The sequence below is a fragment of the Eleutherodactylus coqui genome, chromosome 10, assembly GCF_035609145.1.
Source record: "Eleutherodactylus coqui strain aEleCoq1 chromosome 10, aEleCoq1.hap1, whole genome shotgun sequence".
NCBI classification, from domain to species: domain Eukaryota; kingdom Metazoa; phylum Chordata; class Amphibia; order Anura; family Eleutherodactylidae; genus Eleutherodactylus; species Eleutherodactylus coqui.
Genome location: NC_089846.1, coordinates 68,534,258 through 68,552,923, shown reverse-complemented (window position 1 = coordinate 68,552,923; position 18,666 = coordinate 68,534,258).

Below are 18,666 nucleotides of genomic sequence, written 5' to 3'. Positions count from 1 at the left end.
CTCTAAACACGCCACAATAACACCTTAGCCAAAAGGCACAGAACTGAGACTTTCCTTATCTGTGGCAGACAAGTAATCCGCGACTCTCAGGAGAGGGTGACAAGCCCTCCTCTCTTACGGCACCAGCGGAACTCTCTCGTCTCCCCCTCCCCCTCCTCTACCGATCCCCTCGCCGCTGCCTCGCAGGGTGACTTAGGACCCACATGTTGAAGGGGGAAAGACCCCCCTCTCCCCATATGCTCCCTCTCCTCAAGGGGACCCACCCAGAAAATGATGGTCAAACTAATGCCGATCCACACAACTGATCTAACGACACAACAATACCACAAGTATAGTCTTGAAATAAGCTATACTTTGTAGGTACCCCCTAATATAGGATTGCCACGAATACGACCTTGACAGAGTGGATAACTTTAAAACCTGTTTAACCACAAGTTGATTGAGAGTTAAAGTTGATAGTAGTTTATCAAAATGTTTATAAGTTGTATACATCAAGTGCTCTATGATGATATTGAGAATATGCTGAAGAACTGTTACATGATATACGATAAAAATGTAATTGAGTGCCGGGGAGGGACACCTGATAGGCAGAACGACATGGGAAATCGTATCCGGATCAGATTAACATCTCTCAGCCCATGGCGGAGATAATCTTTGCATCCTGGAACGTTAGGGGCATGGGATCTGCCAGAAAGCGAACAGCAATAAACATCAATACGCTCCTGGCGACCACATGTCCTATGCCTGCAGGAGACCCACCTCACACCTGAAACCACAAAAGTCCTTCTGAAACCATGGGTACAATGGTCCGCTCATGCATGCCACACATCATACTCCAGGGGGGTGTCTCTACTAATAAGAAGAACACTTAGATGGGAAGTGGAGCAGATTAGGAGAGACGCAGAGGGCAGATACATTTTTGTAAGAGCTAAAATCAACAACAACCCATACGTCCTCCTGTGTTGCTATAACCCGCCGCCGGCGACAACCACCATCCTAGCAGACGGCATTCAATTTGCATCATTCTCTCCAGACGCAACAGTCGTCTGCATGGGAGACATGAACATGGTAATGGATCCCGCCATGGATAGATTTGGGGGTGGTGCTCGGAGGGAGGGAGACGCGGGCAAGACTCGCCTGGCCTTTATTATCTCGGTAACGGGATGGCTAGATCTATGGCGAATATTTCACCCGCAACAAAAAGAATACACCTGCCATGCAGCCCACAACCACGCTCTCAGCCGTATAGACTATATATTCGGATCCCCTTCATTATTCCCTAAAATTGACACAATAGAGTTCTTACCTCGAGGTGTCTCAGACCACTCGCCAATACGCATGACCCTTAAAAACCCAGGCCCAATTACAATCAAGAGGCCAAGAGTACACCCATTCTGGCTTTCGTTATGTGGACCTAATGACCGCATACCGGACCAGATCCAAATATACTATGAAGCACACGAGGCACACGTAGATATAAATCTAGTATGGGAGGCATTTAAATCATACCTTAGAGGCTGTTTAAGGTCCTCAATTTCATTTGTCAAAAGAGCCACGGCGCGGGAGGGTGAACTTTTAGCAGAACAATGCCAACAATTAGAAAGAGAATTTGTAGCTGACCCCACAGACACTAAAAGAGATAAATGGCTTCAGATAGGCAGAGACTACTTACTATACCTGAAAGAGAAAGCCCAGAGGAACCTTTTCTTTACCCGACAGTCCTTTTTTGAACAAGGAAACCAATCCAGTAAACTACTTGCCTAAATGGCGAGACAGGAAACTGCCCCTCCAACCATACTGAGAGTTAAATCAATTGAGGAAGCAATGCTCACAGACCCGAAGGAAATCCTGGATAGATTTCAACAATTCTACGACGACTTATACCAATCACGAGTTAATTACACACCTGCAGAACTAGAGTCCTACTTAAATGACATAATATTCCCAGAAATACAAGATGACTATAAGTCCTTACTTGACTCTCCCATTACAGTGGAAGAGATTGAAGAAGCAATAAATGAGATGGCAAAGAACAAAACTCCGGGAGTGGATGGGCTACCAGTGGAAATCTACCAACACTACAAAAAGGAAATAATCCCACACCTATTTACCCTATACGAATACATCCTTGATAAGAGCCACCTCCCAGAGTCGATGCTAGAGGCCAACATAGTCCTCATTCTTAAACCAGACAAAAACCCAGAGGAATGCGGCTCGTATAGGCCTATTTCCCTACTAAACACGGACTATAAAATCCTCACTAAAATACTAGCCACCCGACTAAACCAAATCATAGGGAAAATTATACACCCTGACCAATCCGGTTTTATCCCGGGTAAATCGACATCGGACAACATTAGAAGAACACAGGTAATCACACAGGTGGGGTGGAGATGGAAATCAGACTGGGCCCTGGCCTCATTAGACGCAGCTAAAGCGTTCGACTCCGTCGAATGGATGTACCTGATAGAGGTACTACGTAAATTCGGGTTGGGAGACACATTTATAAAATGGATCTCTATCCTGTATAAAGCGCCGACCGCTAGGGTAACGGTAAACGGCCTGGCCTCCACCTCCTTCCTACTACACAGGGGGACCCGACAGGGGTGCCCACTTTCCCCCCTTCTATTTGCAATTGCAATCGAACCTCTAGCCCTGAGAATTCGACAACATAACTCATACAAAGGCGTCCAGATAGGGCCCAGAGAGGATAGAATAGGCTTGTATGCAGACGACATAATATTATATATATGTCAGATCCTAGAAACACCCTGCCGCTGGCCATATCCCTAATAGATAAGTTTGGAGTCTTCTCAGGCCTATGCATTAATTGGCAAAAGTCCGCTTTTATGCCTCTAAGGCCAGAGGGATGGCTGACGGGAGACGTATTCTGTAAATTACAAATCACTCCCAGATTTAAGTATCTTGGTATACATATCACCAGAGAACACACCCAGAGCCTCGAGTTAAATATCACTCCCCTACTGACAACTCTGCAGCAAAAGTTGAAAAGCTGGAGTACCCTACCACTATCGGTAGCAGGCAGGATAAACCTCATAAAAATGATAATACTCCCCAAATACCTATATTGCCTAGAGCACACAGAAACATCTATACCACAGAAATTCTTCAAAAAAACTAACTCCTTAATAACATCATTTATATGGGGAAACTCTAGAGCCAAATTACGTCTGGACACCCTACAGCGCCCTAAAGAGACTGCAGAAATGGCGTTGCCAGATTTTAAACTATACTATTTGGCGGGACAGGTTAGGTATCTCCGCCATTGGCTGTCGAGCGCGCCTCTCCCTAACTCCGAGCACCATCTCATGTACTTCCTCGAGGAAACATCGCTCTGGATCCTCCTGGAAAAACCAAGATTGGTAACTAAACAAATGCTACCGATCCACAGACTAGCAGTGAACGTGTGGCAGACATGCAAATCATTAACTAGACAGGAGAACACCCCCCTGGAGACTCCCTTGTGGGACAACAGGGCGCTACCACACTTGATGAACCTGCCGGGCAAACAATTCTGGATAAACTCAGGAGTCACCACACTAGAACATGTATACAGAGACCAAACGCTGGCCTCCTTTGAGCAAATGCAAGAACTGTACCAGATTCCAAGGGCGAGTTTTTTTTAGATACTTGCAACTCCGACACGCACTGACCGCACAGTTTCCAGGACCTAGACAAACATTTTCCCAGTATCCATTAATAGGCATATTGCGAACACAAGGACCTAAAGGCCTGATTTCAGTGCTGTACACCCATCTACTGCAAGCTAAAATTCCCGACACACCAATGTCAGTAATGCAGAGATGGAGAGAACTTATCCCCACCCTCACTAGTGAGGATTGGGAAACAGCAATGTCCATATACACCACAGTATCACCGGCGGCAAACAACAAACTAACACAATTATATATCTTACATCAGTGCTACCTAACACCGACCAGACTTCATAAAATGAACCGGATAACCACCAACCGCTGCCACCGGTGTGGAGTACCTAATGCAAACTTTAACCATCTAATATGGAATTGTGTAGACATTCAGGCATACTGGAGAGAGATCATAGAGTTTTTAACACAAATACTGGGAATACCAGTACCACACGACCCCGCAGTATGCCTGTTAGGGCTCTTAGACGAAGAACAATGGCAGTACCACGACAAGATATTTCTTACTAAGGTACTATTTTACGCCCGGAAAGGAATAGCCCTACGTTGGATGGACAGACGCCCTCCGACACTCAAAGTGGCAGAACATTATTAACGCCGTTCTGCCGTACGAAAAAAATTGTATACAAAAACAGAAAATGCCCTGAAAAATTTAATAAAGTGTGGGAAAGATGGTGTGGGTCAACGAGTACGGTGTACACACAGGACCAGTTCCATAATTTGCTGAGAATAGCAACGCCTAGAAACAATTAGTAAAACCAACAAAGAAACACACCCTCCACCGGCACCACAAAGAAACTATAGTACCAGGGAAAAATGTAACAAACGAATATGTCAATAGAATGTACTAAAATACTTGACACGAATGTAACGAGCTAACGATGTAACCAAAGTTTTCTTTATTCAGTTATTGTACAAAATACAATGTTTTCAATAAAACGAGTTTAAAAAAAAAAAAAAAAAAAAGACGTGGGCCAGGCATGACACGTGCGTGAGGCTGCCGAGCTGCAGAGCCGCCACCAGGTTACGGCCGTTGTCACACATGACCATGTCCGGTTGGAGGCTCAGCGGCGAAAGCCAGCGGTCGGTCTGCTTTGTCAGACCCTGCAGCAGTTCGTGGGCCATGTGCCTCTTCTCTCCTAAGCTGAGTAGTTTCAGCATGGCCTGCTGATGCTTGCCCACTGCCGTGCTGCCACGCCGCGCGACACCGACTGCTGGCGACGTGCTGCTGCTGACACATCTTGATTGCGACACAGAGGTTGCGTAGGAGGAGGAGGGTGGTTTAGTGGAGGAAGCATACACCGCCGCAGATACCAGCACCGAGCTGGGGCCCGCAATTCTGGGTGTGGGTAGGACGTGAGCGGTCCCAGGCTCTGACTCTGTCCCAGCCTCCACTAAATTCACCCAATGTGCCGTCAGGGAGATATAGTGGCCCTGCCCGCCTGTGTTTGTCCACGTGTCCGTTGTTAAGTGGACCTTGCCAGTAACCGCGTTGGTGAGGGCGCGCACAATGTTGCGGGAGACGTGGTCGTGCAGGGCTGGGACGGCACATCGGGAAAAGTAGTGGCGACTGGGAACCGAGTAGCGCAGGGCCGCTGCTGCCATCATGTTTTTGAAAGCCTCCGTTTCCAGGCTGATCAATTTGGCTATGTGCATGTTTAACGCTTGAGCGTGCACGTGCGTGGCGGCGTGCTTGCGCTAAAACAGTTGCGCTAGCGACGGCTGGACGCTGCGGTGAGAGACATCGCTGGATAGGGCCGAGGACAGCGGAGGTGAGGGTGAGTGTGCAGGTCGGGAGACAGTCGTGCCTGTGTCCTGAGAGGGGGGTTGGAGCTCAGTGGCAGGTTGGGGCACAGGGGGTGAGACAGTGGTGCAAACCAGAGGCGGTGAACGGCCTTCGTCCCACCTTGTGGGGTGCTTGGCCATCATATGCCTGCGCATGTTGGTGGTGGTGAGGCTGGTGGTGGTGGCTCCCCGGCTGATCTTGGCGCGACAAACCTTGCACACCACAGTTCGTCCCTTGCACACCACAGTTCGTCGGTCGTCTGCACTCTCAGTGAAAAACTGCCACACCTTTGAGCACCTCGGCCTCTGCAGGGTGGCATGGCGCAAGGGGGCCCTTTGGGAAACAGTTGATGGATTATTCGGTCTGGCCCTGCCTCTACCCCTGGCCACCGCACTGCCTCTTCCAACCAGCCTTGCTGTTGCACTTGCCTCCCCCTCTGAAGACCTGTCCTCAGTAGGCATATTAAACCAGGTGGGGTCAGTCACCTCATCGTCCAGCTGCTCTTCCTCCGAATCCTCTGTGCGCTCCTCCCTCGGACTTACGGCCTTACTACTACCTCACTGATAGACAACTGTGTCTCATCGTCATCGTCCTCCTCACCCACTGAAAGCTCTTGAGACAGTTGCCGGAAGTCCCCAGTCTCCTCGCCTGGATCCCGGGAACTTTCCAAAGGTTGGGCATCGGTCATGAGTAACTTCTCAGGCGATAGAGGAAACATTTTTTCGCACTGAAGGCCGGGACCCGAGAACAGTTCCTCGGAGCCTGCCTGCTCTGCTGAATGTGTCATTTGCTGGAAGGGAGGAGGCTGGGAGAAGGGAGGAGCAGCAGCGAAGGGATTCAGGGATGCAGCAGTGGACAGCGAAGAAGACTGGGTGGTGACGGTGGATGGTTTGCTGGATGCACTTTCTGCCATCCATGACAGGACCTGCTCACACTGCTCAGTTTCTAATAAAGGTCTACCGCGTGGACCCATTAATTGTGAGATGAATCTGGGGACCCCAGAAACTTGCCTCTCTCCTAATCCCGCAGCAGTCGGCTGCGATACACCTGGACCAGGAGCTCGGTCTGTGCCCACACCCTGACTTGGGCCTCCGCGTCCTCGCCCGCGTCCAAGTCCTCTAGGCCTACCCCTACCCCTCAGCATGCTGTATTACGAGTAGAGCAGAAACAGAACGCTGTAATTAAATGTGCCGCTTATTGGCCTGTGGTTGGAGACTGACTTCGCTTACGGAACGCACAGCAGAGCCAGGAAACAATTATGGGCAAGCCTGTAGTGAGACCTAGGTGCGTATGACTGAGCTACTGGAATTCACAGGGCAGAATCAGTCAAGTGGCCAAAGGCCAGTGGTAGGCCTTAAGTATTTTGCTTCAATTTTTTAAAATGGTGAGGTGAAAAACCAGACAGACACCGTATGCAGCGTATATATGTATACTTTCCCTCTGGCAGGATGACGGCGATCATGTAACGGACACAGCAGAGCCAGGAAACAATTATGCGCAAGCCGGTAGTGAGACCTAGGTGCGTATGACTGAGCTACTGGAATTCACAGGGCAGAATCAGTCAAGTGGCCAAAGGCCAGTGGTAGGCCTTAAGTATTTTGCTTCAATTTTTTAAAATGCTGAGGTGAAAAACCAGACAGACACCGTATGCAGCGTATATATGTATACTCTTTCCCTCTGGCGGGATGACGGCGATCATGTAACGGACACAGCAGAGCCGGGAAACAATTATGCGCAAGACTGCTTTAACGCTTAGCTGGGTAATAATGAGCGACTACTACCCCCAGCAGACACACAGTAAACTGTAGACGGTCACAGGCTTAGCTAGGTAATAATGAGCGACTACTCCCCCCAGCACACACGCAGTAAACTGAAGACGGTCTCATGCAGCCCAAATATAGTATTTTTTTTCCAATTTTTGGGAAAAAGCCCACTGCCTATATAGCCTGTATATGGATTTCCCTGTTGGAGGATGACTGTGGTTATTGAAAGCACAGTGCAGCCAGAAAAAATTATGCGCAAGGCTGGGGATTAATGAGTGACTACTACCCCTAGCAGACATGCAGTAAACTGAACACGGTCACAGGCAGCCCAAAGAATTTTTTTTCCTATTTTTTTGAAAAAGCCCACTGCCTATATAGCCAGTATATCTCTTTCCCTGCACCACTGTACCTGCCTCACCAGTACTGCCCCTATACTCCATAAAATGGCTGCAGACTGAGGACGCTATGGTCTGCACTCCCGATATACAAAAAAAAAAAAAAATGTGCAAAACTGCTAAAAGCAGCCTCAACAGTACTGCACACGGTCAGATGTGGCCCTAAGAAGGACCGTTGGGGTTCTTGAAGACGAAGATAACAGCCTAACACTCTCCCTATAGCAGCTACAGCAGGACGGCACTTTCCCTAATGTCTCTCAGCGTGCATCTGTGGCGAGGCGCGGCCGGCCCCAGTTTATATACTCGGGTGTCACCTGATCTCCCCGGCCACTCACTGCAGGGGGGTGGGATAGGGCTGGAACTTCACAGGAGGAAGTTGTAATGCCTTCCCTGTGTTTCTTTTGGCCAGAAAACGGCGCAAACTTTTCTGGGAAGAAAATGGAAGTGACTCGAACACCGCGTCGTGCTCGTCTCGAGTAACGAGCATCTCGAGTACCCTAATACTCGAACGAGCATCAAGCTCGGACTAGTACGCTCGCTCATCTCTAATATATAACTTTTATCTAATCTATCTGCACAATCCCCATTTAGAATGTGCTCAATGATTGACAATGCTGTCCAGTGTACATCTTGTGTGATGTATGCAGTCCTTGAACAGCCGTTTGAGCTTACATACTGCCGTACGAAATGTGAGCGCCTTGAGCATTTGGAAGCCAAGATCCTGAATCTAAATGCATGGCTTGCAAAACTGAGATCCATTGGCACCATGGAATGGAGATGGAAAGGAGTTTGCAGCTCACTGTGCAGGCACTTGTTGGTGTAGATGTGGGGGGTGGATGGTAGTATGGGAGAGCAAGATGAGCAGGCAGCTAGCTGAGTGACATTCAGGAGGGGTAGAGAGAAGAGATCCAGGGACACTATTCTTAAACTGGGATAATTTTGCTTTCAGCTACAGGTTCTGCCATAGAGATGGGCTGCATCTCAATAGGTGGGGTGCAGCTGTACTGGGGTGGGCGGGAGAAAATGGCTAGAAGGTTGGAGGAGTGTTTAAACTAGGTACTGGGGGAGGGCAATAAAGAGGAAGATAATGTAGACAGGGACCTGGGACTAGGTAATGGAAATGGGGATGGACTGCTGGGTGGGGTTAGTATAGTTAGAACTGGCAGAATAGTTAAAATAAAAAATAATCAAAACCTTCTAAACTGTATGGTATCTAAAGCTATGAGTTTGGCCAATAAAGTAGACAAACTGGAAGTAATAATGTCTAAGTAAAACTACGACATAGCGTGAATAACAGAGACCTGGCTTGATTAAAGCTTACATGGTTACAGTCTGCTCAGAAGGGATCATAAAAAATGGAAAGAGGGAGGGATTTGTCTTTATGTAAAGTCCTGTTTGAAGCCCATATTACAAGAAGATATATTTGATAGAGACAAGCATATGGAGTCCCTATGGGTAGAAATACATGGAAGGACATGTATAAACAATAGAGACGAGCGAGCGTACTCGTCCGAGCTTGATGCTCGTTCGAGTATTAGGGTACTCGAGATGCTCGTTACTCGAGACGAGCACGACGCGGTGTTCGAGTCACTTCCATTTTCTTCCCAGAAAAGTTTGCGCCGTTTTCTGGCCAAAAGAAACACAGGGAAGGCATTACAACTTCCTCCTGTGAAGTTCCAGCCCTATCCCACCCCCCTGCAGTGAGTGGCTGGGGAGATCAGGTGACACCCGAGTATATAAACTGGGGCCGGCCGCGGCTCGCCACAGATGCACGCTGAGAGACATTAGGGAAAGTGCCGTCCTGCAGTAGCTGCTATAGGGAGAGTGTTAGGCTGTTATCTTCGTCTTCAAGAACCCCAACGGTCCTTCTTAGGGTCACATCTGACCGTGTGCAGTACTGTTGAGGCTGCTTTTAGCAGTTTTGCACATTTTTTTTTTTTGTATATTGGGCGTACAGACCATTGCGTCCTCAGTCTGCAGTCATTTTACTGAGTATAGGGGCAGTACTGGTGAGGCAGGTACAGTGGTACAGGGAAAGAGATATACTGGCTATATAGGCAGTGGACTTTTTCAAATAAAATGGAAAAAAATACTATATTTGGGCTGCCTGTGACCATCTTCAGTTTACTGCGTGTGTGCTGGGGGTAGTAGTCGCTCATTATTACCCAGCTAAGCCTGTGACCGTCTACAGTTTACTGCGTGTCTGCTGGGGGTAGTAGTCACTCATTAATACCCCAGACTGCTACTACTACTGAAATGGAAATAATACTGTGCTCCCCCTAAACTGCTGCTTTGGAATTGTTACTGGGGCCTGTCTTGACTGCTACTATTACTAAAATGGAACTAATACTGTGCTCCCCCTATACTGCTGCTAGTGATATGTTACTGGGGCCTGTCTAGACTGCTACTACTACTGAAATGGAACTAATACTGTGCTCCCCCTATACTGCTGCTTTGGAATTGTTACTGGGGCCTGTCTTGACTGCTACTATTACTGAAATGGGCGGTTGGGCAGCATGTTACCCAGGAGAAGTGGCAGCGGAGTGTCATGCAGGCAGTGATTGTGCTTTGTTGGAGGTAGTGTGGTGCTTAGCTAAGGTATGCCTTGCTAATGAGGGTTTTTCAGAAGTAAAAATTGTTGGGGGGGGGGGGGGCTCTCTTGCCGCTATTGTGGCTTAATAGTGGGACCTGGGAACTTGAGATGCAGCCCAACATGTAGCCCCTCGCCTGCCCTATCCGTTTCTGTGTCATTCCCATCACTTTCTTGAATTTCCCAGATTTTCACAAATGAAAACCTTAGCGGAGCATAGGTCCCATACAAAACTGCTCGGGTCGCCCATTGACTTCAATGGGGTTCGTTACTCGAAACGAACGCTCGAGCATCGCGGGAAGTTCGACTCGAGTAACGAGCACCCGAGCATTTTGGTGCTCGCTCATCTCTTATAAACAACAATAAAATCCTCATTTGGGTTTTCTATAGACCACCAAATGTAACAGAAGCTGCTGAAAATCTATTATTGACGCAAAACGATAAAGCAGTAAATCACAATGAGGTAAATATTATGGGGGCTTTAACTATCTGGACATAAACTGGGAAGCCGAAACATGCCTATCTCATATAGATAACAAGTTTTTGTCAATTGCTAAATATAATTACCTTACCCTACTTGTCCAGGACCCAATTAGAGGGGCAGCCATTTTGGACTTAATATTAACCAATAGACCTCACAAAATAACAGAGGTGCAGATTGAGGGGCACCTGAAAAAAGTGAGCATAACATAAGAACTTTCAACTTGAGAGAGTTTTATAGGGGAGCTATAAAGGTATTGGACATTAACAAGGCCAAGTTTGACCAACTCAGAGATGCCCTGAACCATATTGACTGAGACAATGTCTTCAAAAATAAGAGTACGGATAATAAATGAAAAATGTTTAAAAGCATCCTAAATACTTAATGTTAGAGGTTCATGCACTAGAGGCATAAAAAAGTTAGGAATAGGAGAAAACTAATATGGCTCAATAAATATGTAAAGGGGGCAATAAACAGCAAAAAGAAAGTGTTTAAACTACCGTAACAAGAAGACAGAGAAGAAGCACTAAAAGCTTAATTATTAGAGATGAGCGAGCATACTCGTCCGAGCTTGATGCTCGTTTGAGTATTAGGGTGCTCGAGATGCTCGTTACTCGATGTTAGCCCATTGAAAGCAATGGGCTGCCTGCGAGCGGCATGAATTTTCGGAAAGGGCTTAAAAATATATACCCGAATCATCCTAAAATGTGTAAAAATAATTAAAAAAATGTATACTTACCTTTCCGCTGCAGCCGGAGTTCAGCCGTTTCTGGCCGGCAGTTCTCCTGAATTGCTCTAAATAGTATTCAGCAGCCGGGGATTTAAAATCCCCGCCTGCTGAATGAGCTGCCTCTGATTGGTCACAGCCTCACCAATCAGAGGCAGCTCTCACTCACACCCATTCGTGAATTCATGAATGGGTGAGTGCTGCCTCTGATTGGCTCAGCGCAGGGACCAATCAGGGGCAGCTCTCAGCTGTCAATCAGAGGCAGCACTCACTCACCCATTCATGAATGGGTGTGAGTGAGAGCTGCCTCTGATTGGTGAGGCTGTGACCAATCAGAGGCAGCTCATTCAGCAGGCGGGAATTTTAAATCCCCAGCTGCTGAATACTACTCAGAGCAGTTCAGGAGAGCTCCCGGCCAGACGCCGCTGAACTCCTGCTTCAGCGAAAAGGTGAGTATACATTTTTTTTTATTTTTACACATTTTCGGATGATTTTCAGGTAAGGGCTTATATTTTTAAGCCCTTCCCGAAAATTCATCCCGCGCTCGCCGGCAGCCCATTGCTTTCAATGGAGCCAGCTGTATTGCCGGCTCCATTGAATTCAATGGGCTAACATCGTTCTTCTCTGCCACAGCTGTTACAGCTGTGGCAGAGGAGAACGATCTTTATGCTGACAGTGCGCAGGGGGGGGGGGCACTCTTGCCACTATTGTGGCCTAATAGTGGGACCTGGTAACTTGAGATGCAGCCCAACATGTAGCCCCTCACCTGCCCTATCCGTTTCTGTGTCGTTCCCATCGCTTTCATGAATTTCCCAGATTTTCACAAATGAAAACCTTAGCGAGCATCGGCGATATACAAAAATGCTTGAGTCGCCCATTGACTTTAATGGGGTTCGTTACTCGAAACGAACCCTCGAGCATCGCGGGAAGTTCGACTCGAGTAACGAGCACTCGAGCATTTTGGTGCTCGCTCATCTCTAGTCGTTATCACCGGAATCTATACCACACTGCGGCTGGCTTATGGTACGCTCAATGAAATCACTAAGCGTACGACCCTTGACGTATAGTTTAGACCTGACACTGAGATAGAAGTATCAGCAACAAATAACCCATCACAGTATTTTGACTGGCTCAAGCTAATTAGAGAAAAAAAAAAATGAAAAGAAAAAACAGCCATGTAATTAGCAATGGGAATCTCATCCAAGCAGAGCTTAACTGCCGCTACTGCTCAGTCTCAATGATGTTGAGATTGCCATTAATGCAGCAATATGTTAAACAGCTGTAATTCATGATGAACTTGTTGCTGGACATATACTAAGTCTTGGTAGCAACAAATGATCTAACAGCCCAGATGGTGGTGGTATAGTATAAAGCAAGAGAGAGATAGTGCCTCCAGCCTCAGCGGTCGACCAGAGGTTATGCTGCACTGTCAAACTAGCCCAGATTAAATAGAGGTTTTGGTCCCTCCCAGTTGGCGTGCTGCACAAGGGTCACCAATAGGGGCACACCAGATTTAAAGATAGCTGCCATATACTCGGTATTAGTGTATTTTGATGCCACCAGGAAGTCCTGGTGGAGTAAAGAGTGACATGGGAGTTATGCCCCCTGTACCTGATTGGCTGCAGCACGCCCCTACAGGTCGTGGCAGTCCACTATGATTTATTCCGTGGTTCCGCCCATCCTTGAAGGTGCACGCATGAACAGGCTTCCACGGCAGTAAAGCATAACACGCAACCCCGCTTTGTACCATTGCAGCATGCTGTTAAAAGCAGGGAGTGAAAGCAAGTGTCAAGGTGGTGTAACGGCGCGGCTGGAGAAGTGCGGCCCACCACCTCCACCACTCTCACGGTTATATCGCCGGCGGCTTCAGGGGCTCTGGAGAAAGACACATTGACAGAGCTGTGAAGCAGCTTTACTGCTTACATCGGCGACGTCTTCAGGGATTGCAGAGCAGCGGGGGAAAACACAGGCAGCAGCTTTACCGCTCACAGCGGCGGTGCTTTCAGCAACTTCACAGGGCCAGGTACAGAGACAGTGACAGGCGGTGGAACAGGGACACTGACGCTGGGAGCTGACACCGCAGGAAGTGTGAGAGGGAGCTGGGTGAGTGGCGTGCAGCCGCCTAACACACAGAGGGTCACTGACATGTAAGGGCGCTGCAGACCCTCATGCACTGTATTGCAGGACCTTACACTTGGCCCAATCGGGAGCTGGGGGTGTGACAGGGGCATTCCACCTGTTAAACCCCTAGATTCTGGTGGCGTCAAGGTACACTAATACCCACATACTCGCCCATAAGGCTAAAAGATCTAGCTAAAACATATCTGATACAAGATTGTTGTTAAAACAAACGGTGATACGAATGAAGCAGCTCCTCTTGCCCCTCAGGCAGAGCGATCATTGCTGTACCCACCCGATCATTCAGGTGGCAATGGTAACTGTACTCCATCCAACACGCCCCTTCATGGGTATAGTGATAGACATGCGACAAGACTGTGAGCAAGCGCTGAGCACAAATCAATGAATACTAGGAACGCAAAGAGGGGGCGTAGCCAGTGAGTGACATGTGACAAGTCACATGATCACACCGCTTGTCAGAGACAGAGCCATTCAGACCTATCTCAGCGGACATACGTGGTATTAGACCAATGCATACCATAGGGTAAAGACAAATAGATCATCTGACAAAGAGCTGCCACACGATCGCAAGGTAGGGGTCGATATGTCAATCGAACCTCACCATAATTGCCTTGGAAAAAAAGATGTGTATGTGGTATGAGGGAGACCTAACGCCACAGATGCGTTGGAGTTGTAAATGACGTCCTTTATAATAAATCACAAAGATGCCTCTCAGTGGAGGTGCCTAAACCCGCTGGTACTAATAAATAGTAAACGCCATAGTCAAATGATTTCTTATATCAAAAATGCCCATGATAAAAATGGGGAAGGGCACTACCTGCTGGAGAGACCAGACCTAAATAAGGTAAATGAGTATTATGATATACAGTCTTAATTAGATAGAGTACTGTAAACAAATGCTTAAATATTAGGATAAAAAAAGGGAGGCAGTGAACGGAATTCCCAAAAGGGGAGCACACCAGATCAATTTATTGGTTGAATATAGAGTAAAAAGCAAAAAATCACGTGACGTGTATTGTGCTAAGGCCCGAGTCGTATTTCAATCTAATAAACGTTAATTTTAAAGTGTCTTTAACTGTGAAGGGCTTTTTCGATACTACTTAGACACTTACTGCCTCAGTGAAAAGTTTATATGTAGAGATGAGCGAGCGTACTCGTCCGAGCTTGATGCTCATTCGAGTACTAGGGTACTCGAGATGCTCGTTACTCGAGACGAGCACCGGGCGATGTTCGAGTCACTTCCATTTTCTTCCCAGAAAATTTTGCGCCGTTTTCTGGCCAATAGAAACACAGGGAAGGCATTACAACTTCCTCCTGTGAAGTTCCAGCCCTATCCCACCCCCTTGCAGTGAGTGGCTGGGAAGATCAGGTGACACACGAGTATATAAACTGGGGCCGCTGAGAGACATTAGGGAAAGTGCCGTCTTGCTGTAGCTGCTATAGGGAGAGTGTTAGGCTGTTATCTTCGTCTTCAAGAACCCCAACGGTCCTTCTTAGGGCCACATCTGACCGTGTGCAGTACTGTTGAGGCTGCTTTTAGCAATTTTGCAAATTTTTTTTTGTTTTTGTATATCGGGCATGCAGACCATAGCGTCCTCAGTCTGCAGTCATTTTACTGAGTATAGGGGCAGTACTGGTGAGGCAGGGACAGTGGTACAGGGAAAGAGATATACTGGCTATATAGGCAGTGGGCTTTTTCAAAAAAATTGGAAAAAAAAAATCTTTGGGCTGCCTGTGACCGTGTTCAGTTTACTGTATGTCTGCTGGGGGTAGTAGTCGCTCATTAATCCCCAGCCTTGTGCATAATTTTTTCTGGCTGCACTGTGCTTTCAATAACCACAGTCATCCTCCAACAGGGAAATCCATATACAGGCTATATAGGCAGTGGGCTTTTTCAAAAAAATTGGAAAAAAAAATCTTTGGGCTGCCTGTGACCGTGTTCAGTTTACTGCGTGTCTGCTGGGGGTAGTATTCGCTCATTAATCCCCATCCTTGCGCATAATTTTTTCTGGCTGCACTGTGCTTTCAATAACCTAACCACAGTCATCCTCCAACAGGGAAATCCATATACAGGCTATATACGCAGTGTTTTTTTCCCCAAAAATTGGTAAAAAATACTATATTTGGCCTGCCTGTGACCGTCTTCAGTTTACTGCGTGTCTGCTGGGGGTAGTAGTCGCTCATTAATCCCCAGCCTTGCGCATAATTTTTTTCTGGCTGCACTGTGCTTTCAATAACCTAACCACAGTCATCCTCCAACAGGGAAATCCATACACAGGCTATATAGGCAGTGGTCTTTTTCCCAAAAATTGGAAAAAAAATACCATATTCGGCCTGCCTGTGACCGTCTTCAGTTTACTGCGTGTCTGCTGGGGGTAGTAGTCGCTCATTAATACCCAGACTTGCGCATAATTATTTCTGGCTGCACTGTGCTTTCAATAACGACACTCATCCTTGAACAGGGAAATCCATATACAGGTTATATAGGCAGTGGGCTTTTTCCCCAAAATTGGAAAAAAATACTATATTTGGGCTGTCTGTGACCGTCTTCAGTTTACTGCGTGTCTGCTGGGGGTAGTAGTCGCTCCTTATTACCCAGCTAAGCGTTACAGCAGGCTTGCGCATATTTGTTTCCTGGCTCTGCTGTGTCCGTTACATGATCGCTGTCATCCCGCCAGAGGGAAACAGTATACATATATACGCTGCATACGGTGTCTGTCTGGTTTTTCACCTCACCATTTTAAACAATTGAAGCAAAATACTTAAGGCCTACCACTGGCTTTTGGCCGCTTGACTGGTTCTGCGCTGTGAATTTCAGTAGCTCAGTCATACGCACCTAGGTCTCACTACAGGATTGCGCATAATTGTTTCCTGGCTCTGCTGTGCGTTCCGTAAGCGAAGTCAGCCTGCAACCACAGGCCAATATGCGGCACATTTAATTACAGCGTTCTGTTTCTGCTCCACTCGTAATACACCAAGCTGAGGGGTAGGGGTAGGCCTAGAGGACGTGGACGTGGGAGAGGACGCGGAGGCCCAAGTCAGGGTGTGTGCACAGGACGAGCTCCTGGTCTAGGTGTATCACAGCCGACTGCTGCGGGATTAGGAGTGAGGCAAGTTTCTGGGGTCCCCAGATTCATCTCACAATTAATGGGTCCACGCGGTAGACCTTTATTAGAAAATGAGCAGTGTGAGCAGGTCCTGTCGTGGATGGCAGAAAGTGCATCCAGCAATCTATCGACCACCCAGTCTTCTATGCCGTCCACAGCTGCAACTCTGAATCCTCTGGCTGCTGCTCCTCCTTCCTCCCAGCCTCCTCACTCCATGAAAATGGCACATTCTGAGGAGCAGGCAGACTCCCAGGAACTGTTCTAGGGCCCCTGCCCAGATTGGGCAGCAATGGTTTCTCTCCCACCGGAGGAGTTTGTAGTGACCGATGCCCAACCTTTGGAAAGTTCCCGGGATCCGGGGGATGAGGCTGGGGACTTCCGGCAACTGTCTCAAGAGCTTTCAGTGGGTGAGGAGGATGATGACGATGAGACACAGTTGTCTATCAGTGAGGTAGTAGTAAGGGCAGTAAGTCCGAGGGAGGAGCGCACAGAGGATTCGGAGGAAGAGCAGCTGGACGATGAGGTGACTGACCCCACCTGGTTTGCTAAGCCTACTGAGGACAGGTCTTCAGAGAGGGAGGGAAGTGCAGCAGCAGGGCAGGTTGGAAGAGGCAGTGCGGTGGCCAGGGGTAGAGGCAGGGCCAGACCAAATAATCCACCAACTGTTTCCCAAAGCGCCTCCTCGCGCCATGCCACCCTGCAGACGCTGAGGTGCTCAAAGGTGTGGCAGTTTTTCACTGAGAGTGCAGACGACCGACGAACTGTGGTGTGCAAGGTTTGTCGCGCCAAGATCAGCCGGGGAGCCACCACCACCAGCCTCACCACCACCAGCGTGCGCAGGCATATGATGGCCAAGCACCCCACAAGGTGGGACGAAGGCCGCTCACCGCCTCCGGTTTGCACCACTGCCTCTCCCCCTGTGCCCCAACCTGCCACTGAGATCCAACCCCCCTCTCGGGACACAGGCACGACCGTCTCCCGGCCTGCACCCACACCCTCACCTCCGCTGTCCTCAGCCCCATCCAGCAATGTCTCTCAGCGCGGCATCCAGCCGTCGCTAACAAGACTGTTTGAGCGCAAGCGCAAGTACGCCGCCACGCACCCGCACGCTCAAGCGTTAAACGTGCACATAGCCATATTGATCAGCCTGGAGATGCTGCCGTATAGGCTTGTGGAAACGGAGGATTTCAAAAACATGATAGCGGCGGCCCCGCGCTACTCGGTTCCCAGTCGCCACTACTTTTCCCGATGTGCCATCCCAGCCCTGCACGACCACGTCTCCCGCAACATTGTACGCGCCCTCACCAACGCAGTTACTGGCAAGGTCCACTTAACAACGGACACGTGGACAAGCACAGGGTGGCAGGGCCACTATATCTCCCTGACAGCACATTGGGTGAATTTAGTGGAGGCTGGGACCGAGTCAGAGCCTGGGACCGCTCACGTCCTACCCACCCCCAGAATTGCGGGCCCCAGCTCGGTGCTGGTATCTGCGGCGGTGTATGCTTCCTACACTAAACCACCCTCCTTCTACGCAACCTCTGTGTCGCAATCAAGATGTGTCAGCAGCACGTCGCCAGCAGTCGGTGTCGCGCGGCGTGGCAGCACAGCGGTGGGCAAGCGTCAGCAGACCGTGCTGAAACTACTCAGCATTGGAGAGAAGAGGCACATGGCCCACGAACTGCTGCAGGGTCTGACAGAGCAGACCGACCGCTGGCTTTCGCCGCTGAGCCTCCAACCGGACATGGTCATGTGTGACAACGGCCGTAACCTGGTGGCGGCTCTGCAGCTCGGCAGCCTCACGCACGTGCCACGCCTGGCCCACGTCTTTAATTTGGTGGTTCAGCGGTTTCTGAAAAGCTACCCACGCTTTCCATACCTGCACAGAAAGGTGCGCCGGGTCAGCGCACATTTCCGCAAGTCCAACACGGATGCTGCCACCCTGCGGACTCTGCAACTTCGGTTTAATCTGCCAGTGCACCGACTGCTGTG